The sequence below is a fragment of the Mastomys coucha genome, unplaced genomic scaffold (assembly GCF_008632895.1).
Source record: "Mastomys coucha isolate ucsf_1 unplaced genomic scaffold, UCSF_Mcou_1 pScaffold21, whole genome shotgun sequence".
Lineage (NCBI taxonomy): Eukaryota > Metazoa > Chordata > Mammalia > Rodentia > Muridae > Mastomys > Mastomys coucha.
The window spans coordinates 37,009,838-37,015,555 of NW_022196904.1; positions in this window are offsets into that span (position 1 = coordinate 37,009,838).

Below are 5,718 nucleotides of genomic sequence, written 5' to 3' on the forward strand. Positions count from 1 at the left end.
TCCCAGAATATGGAAACCCTATGAAGAATTGCTGAGAATCCGAAGCCAGCCTAGGATACCAAGCAAAAATAAGAGGAGGAGAAGGAGGAAGGAGAAGAAGAAGAAGGAGGAGGAGGAGGAAGAGGAAGAAGAGGAGGAGGAGTCAGGCAGTGGTTGTATATGCTTTTAATCCCAATCCTCAGGACTCAGGAAGGTGGACCTCTGAGTTCGAGCCAGTTCCAGGATATCCATGGCTACTTAGAGAAACCCTGTCTTGAAAAAAAAAAAAGAAAGAAAAGAAAGAGTAATAATGTGAAGAAGCAGAAGGCCGGAACAGGCACTCTGGAGTATTCTAACAGGGATTCATCAGGCTTCTGAGGGTAGCTGAGACCTGAGACCCAGAGAAAGTTTTGAGCAGGGGAAGGGTAGAGTTATCTGGGTGTCAGAAAGCCTCTCCGCTTGAGTCCTCTGTTGAAAAGCCCTGAAAGCACCCAGAGTTTTTGTTTGTTAATTGAAACAGCTTCTTGTGTAGCCCTGGCTATCCTGGAACTCAGTTTGTAGACCAAGCTGGCTTTGAACATAGAGATCTGCCTGCCTCTGCTTCTCTTTGGGGATTAAAGGTGTACACCACCACGGGCAGCTCTTCTTTTTTCTTTCTTTCTTTTTTTTAAGCACTGGGTTTTATCATGTTTCACATCACTGTAATTAATTTCTGTGCAGTGCTTTATTTCACTGCTGGTGGCTCTCAACTACTTTGATTTCCCAAGGGGACTGTATTCATTTGTTCTCAGTTCCCTAGAAACTAGCGCACTGCATGACACATGGTTATCTCCAAATGTATCCTTTAATGCCTGGTTGAATGTCAGAAGTACTGGAGACAGTGGCTGCCTTTGAAACTCAAGACTTCTCGGAAGCTATATATATCCCTGGGCCTTGAGAGGTGTTTCACATGAAAATTGAGGTAAAAAGAAAAGTTGGGATTTGTTTCCCCATGGGTACATGTACTGGAGAAGATAAGTAGGTTCCCAGTGTCATGTGAAGAGGTTATGGGACCTTTCAGAGGAGTGGCTGCAAACTAGAGAAGTTCTCATGGAACCCTGCATCTGGAGTGGTAGGATTAAAGACATGCACCACTATGCCCAGTGACCAAACTTTATGTTTCTATTGTTTTTTTGTTTTGTTTTGTTTTGTTTTGTTTTGTCCTGGTTTTTGTTTTTTTGAGGCAGAGTTTCTCTGTGTAGCCCTGGCTGTCGTGGAACTCACTCTGTAGACCAAGCTGGCCTCAAACTCAGAAATCCACCTGCTTCTGCCTCCTAAGTGCTGGGATCAAAGGCGTGCGCCACCACCGCCCGGCTTTATTTTTGCTTTTTAAGAGAGCAGGTTGTGTGCTGGGCAGTGGTGGCACACACCTTTAAAGGGGAAGCACAGAGATAAAGAGTTCTGATACGGGCTGGAGAAATAGCTCAGTGGTTAAGAGCACTGACTGCTCTTTCAAAGGTTCTTAGTTCAATTCCCAGCAACTACATGGCGGCTCACAATCTGCAATGTGATCTGACACCCTCTTCTGCTGTGTCTGAAGACAACTACAGTGTACTCATATACATAAAATAAATAAATCTTTAAAAAGAAAAAAAAAGAAGCTGGGCAGTGGTAGTACATGCCTTTAATCCCAGCACTTGGGAGGTAGAGGCAGGTGGATTTCTGAGTTAGAGGCTAGCCTGGTCTACAGAGTGAGTTCCAGGACAGCCAGGGCTACACAAAGAAACCCTATCTCAAAAAAAGAAAGAAAGAAAGAAAGAAGGAAGGAAAGAGAGAAAGAAGGAAAGAAAGAAAGAAAAAAAGAGTTCTGACACATAGTAAGAGTTTGAGATCAGCCTGGATTACATGACACTCAATCTCAACAAACAAACAAACCCTAAAGAGATGGCCGAGCTGACTGGGGGGCTGGAGAGATGGCTCAGTGGTTAAGAGCACTGACTGCTCTTCCAGAGGTCCTAAATTCAATTCCCAGCAACCACACGGTGGCTCATAGCCATCTTTAATGAGATCTGATGTGGGGCTGGAGAGATGGCTCAGTGGTTAAGAGCACTGACTGGTCCTGAGTTCAATTCCCAGCAACCACATGGTGGCTCACAACCATCTGTAATGGGATCGGCTACCCTCTTCTGGTTTGTCCGAAGAGAGTAACAGTACACTCAAATACATAAAATAAAATAAATAAATCTTTTAAAAAAAGAGAGAGAGATCTAATGCTCCCTTCTGGTGAGTCTGAAGACAGCAACAATGTACTCATGATGATGATGATGATGATGATAAAAGTGCTCTCTATTCTTAGAGAGGACCAAATTCCCCTGCCAGCGTTCACACTAGGCAGCTTACAATTAACTGCCTATAACTCCAGCTACAAGGGGCCAAACACGCCGGGCAGTGCTGGGCAGTGGTGGCACACGCCTTTAATCCCAGCACTTGGGAGGCAGAGGAAGGCGGATTTCTGAATTTGAGGCCAGCCTGGTCTACAGAGTGAGTTCCAGGACAGCCGGAGCTATACAGAGAAACCCTGTCTTGAAAGAAAGAGGGGGTCATATGTACACATACCTGCACATATGACCATATACATACATACATATATACATATGATTAAAAATAAATCTCGGAGGCCTGGCTCAGCCATGTAAAGAGCATTGGCTGCTCTTCCAGAGGTCCCAGCATCACTTCCTGGCACTTACATGGCAGCTCACAGCTGTCTGAAACTCTAGTTCCTGAGGATCAGACACCCTCACACAGACACGCATGCAGGAAAGACAAAAATGCACACAAGATAAAAACCGATAAATACAAATTTAAATCAATTGTGATGCACTGAAACCTAACACACAGGAGGTAGATGCAGGACCATCTCTGTGAGCTCAAGAATAACCAGAGCAAGAAAGTCACATCAGCAGGGCCTAGCCACATTACATCCAGTCCATAGTAAAGCCTGGTGGATGAATGTGTACATGTCTATGCTGAGTTCATTTTCTCCACTCCTACACAGTCCAGAAGCCCCTGCCTAGGGAATGGGGCCATCCACAGAGGGTTTGAGTCTTGGCACTTCAATCAACAATGATAATTCCCCAAAAACAAGCCAACAGGTCAACCTAATCTAGACTTTCTTTCCTTAACGTGCTTTTCCTAGCCAGGTGTGGTACACGCCTTTAGTCCAGCACTTGGGAGGCACAGGCAGGTACATCTCTATGAGTTGAAGGCCAGATCAATCTCCATTGTGAGTTCCAGGATAGCCTTGTTACACAGAGAAATCCTGTCTCTAAAACCTGCCTGCCCCTCCCCCAAAGGATACTCTTTCTAGGTGATTCTAGGTTTTATCTAGTTAACAACGCTAAAAAATCAGGCTGGTGAGATGGCTGAGCGGGGAAGAGCACTGACTGCTCTTCGGAAGGTCATGAGTAACCACATGGTGGCTCACAACCACCCGTAATGAGATCTGACGCCCTCTTCTGGTGTGTTTGAAGACAGCTACAGTGTATTTACATATAATAAATAAATAAATATGTTTTCGCTTAATCTCAAGCATGGGGTATGAGGTTCCTTTAGATTATCTAGGGACTTTTTGGAGAGTATATAAATGCTCGAGGCCTGAGAGGTGGGGTGGGCCGTTTTTGGTTGCTGATGGTTGCAGCTTGTTAAGTAGTTGTGAAAAAAAAAAAAACACAAAAAACAAGAAACAAAAAAGAAGAATTAGATATCCTGACATGGCAGATCAAGTTGGAGTCTCTGACCCTCTGGCCTCCACCTCCCAAGTGCGAGGCTTTTAGGCACACACCTCTATGCATAGTTTATAAAGTTCTGAGGACTGAGCCCAGGGCTCAGTGTGTGCTAGGCAGGCACTCTAGTAACTGCCTGTCATCTCAGCCCCAAGTTTCCCATTTTCATTCATGCCTTGACTGAGCTAGCACTGTCCCCCATTGCCACGTACTAGGAAGGAAGAAGTGACGTCCAAAGTACAGTTGTCATCAAGACAATGGTTATTCGCCACCATGACAACAGAAGTTAAAAGGCAAAACACTGACTTGGAAGGTGTGGTTTTAGTCAAAGGTTTGTTTTTTTAGTTAATGGATATAGACAAATGAATGCAGTGCCCCTGAAAACCAGAAGAGGGTGCCAGACTCTCTCGAACTGGAGTTAGCTCTGTAAGCCAGACTGATGGTGTTCTCTATTAGAACAGCTAATGCTCTTAACGGCTGACATCTTTCCAGCCCAAAGCTCTGTATTTTTGTTAAAGCTGAAACTATCCCACTGAAGCATTGCTAAGCAAGATGCAGTACACTTAGTGTCTCTCTCTTTTTAAAAAATGTTTTAAGATATATTAATTTACTATATATAAGTACACTGTAGCTGTCTTCAGACACACCAGAAGAGGGCATCAGATCTCATTGCAGATGGTTGTGAGCCACCATGTGGTTGCTGGGATCTGAACTCAGGACCTTTGGAAGAGCAGTCAGTGCTTTTAACCTCTGAGTCATCTCTCCAGCCCCATGTAGTGTACTGTCTCTTGTTTCCTGATAAGGGGACATTAGCCAGTTGAGAGGCTATTGGAGAGTGCAGTCTAGGTTCTGTGACCCACACACTTGCTCTGCTGTGGACACTCACTCGGGCTGTGAGCTCCAGCACTTGCATCCACAATTTGTTTGTTTTTTGAGACACGAGACAGGGTTTCTCTGTGCACCCCTGGCTGTCCTGGAACTTCCTCTGTAAATGCAGGCTGGCACAGACCTCCACCTGCCTCTGGGATCAAAGGTGTGTGGCACCACATCACCCAGTACCACACCCAGCCTTAATCAGTTTCCAAACAAGGAAGCTAAGGTCAAGGAAAGAGCAAGCATGATAGTGCTACCCTGGCCAGATTCATCACCAGGTAGTCCATAGTTCTTCAAGGCAACCTTGGGTTTCTCATAGTAGGGTAACCAGCCAGTGGAAAATCACCCTGCCTCTGGCCTGTCCCCGACCAGGGACTTGGAAATCTCTACTCCATGATTCAGGGTTAATGGCCAAGCAAGCAATAATCCTGGCTAATCTATACTTTGCCACTAGTGCCTTGTGCATGCTCCAAACCCTATGAACCCCAGTGCTGTCTCTATTCTGGTCAGAGGTAGCTGCCATTATGATTTTCTCCCCAAGAAATGTCTCCTATGAGGAGGAGTGTTACATGGTGTGACTGTGGTACTCCTTGGCTCCTGATCACCAAGGTACCCTTGCACCAGAAAACTCTTTCCTGCATCCTTTCCAAAGAAACCCCTGGTGAGGGTGAGGCTGCACAGACGGGTTTACAGAAAAGACAAAAGCAAGATGACCTTCAGGAGCTCAGATGTCAGGGGCTGTGTGGGAACAACAAATAGCTTTGGAATTCAAGGAAGATGGCCCAGTGGCTAGCACAATCACCATGGGCGTGCCTGGGAGAGGCAGAGTCCCAAGGACTACATGTTCCCATGACTTGACTCTTTGGAGTTTCATTCTGCTTGTTGTCCTCGAGGTCACCACTTCGCCCATAATCTATGGGTTGTATGAAAATTCTAAGGGGGGTTCCAAGCCCTCACTGAGCAGTGTCTGTCACCGTTAGGACTTTCTAGCCTGGACAGCTCCCAATTATAACACAGAGACCATTTGTTAATTATGAAAGGTTTAGGTCTTAGCTTATTTGTTCCCAACTGACTCTTATGACTTAACTAACACATTTATATTAAT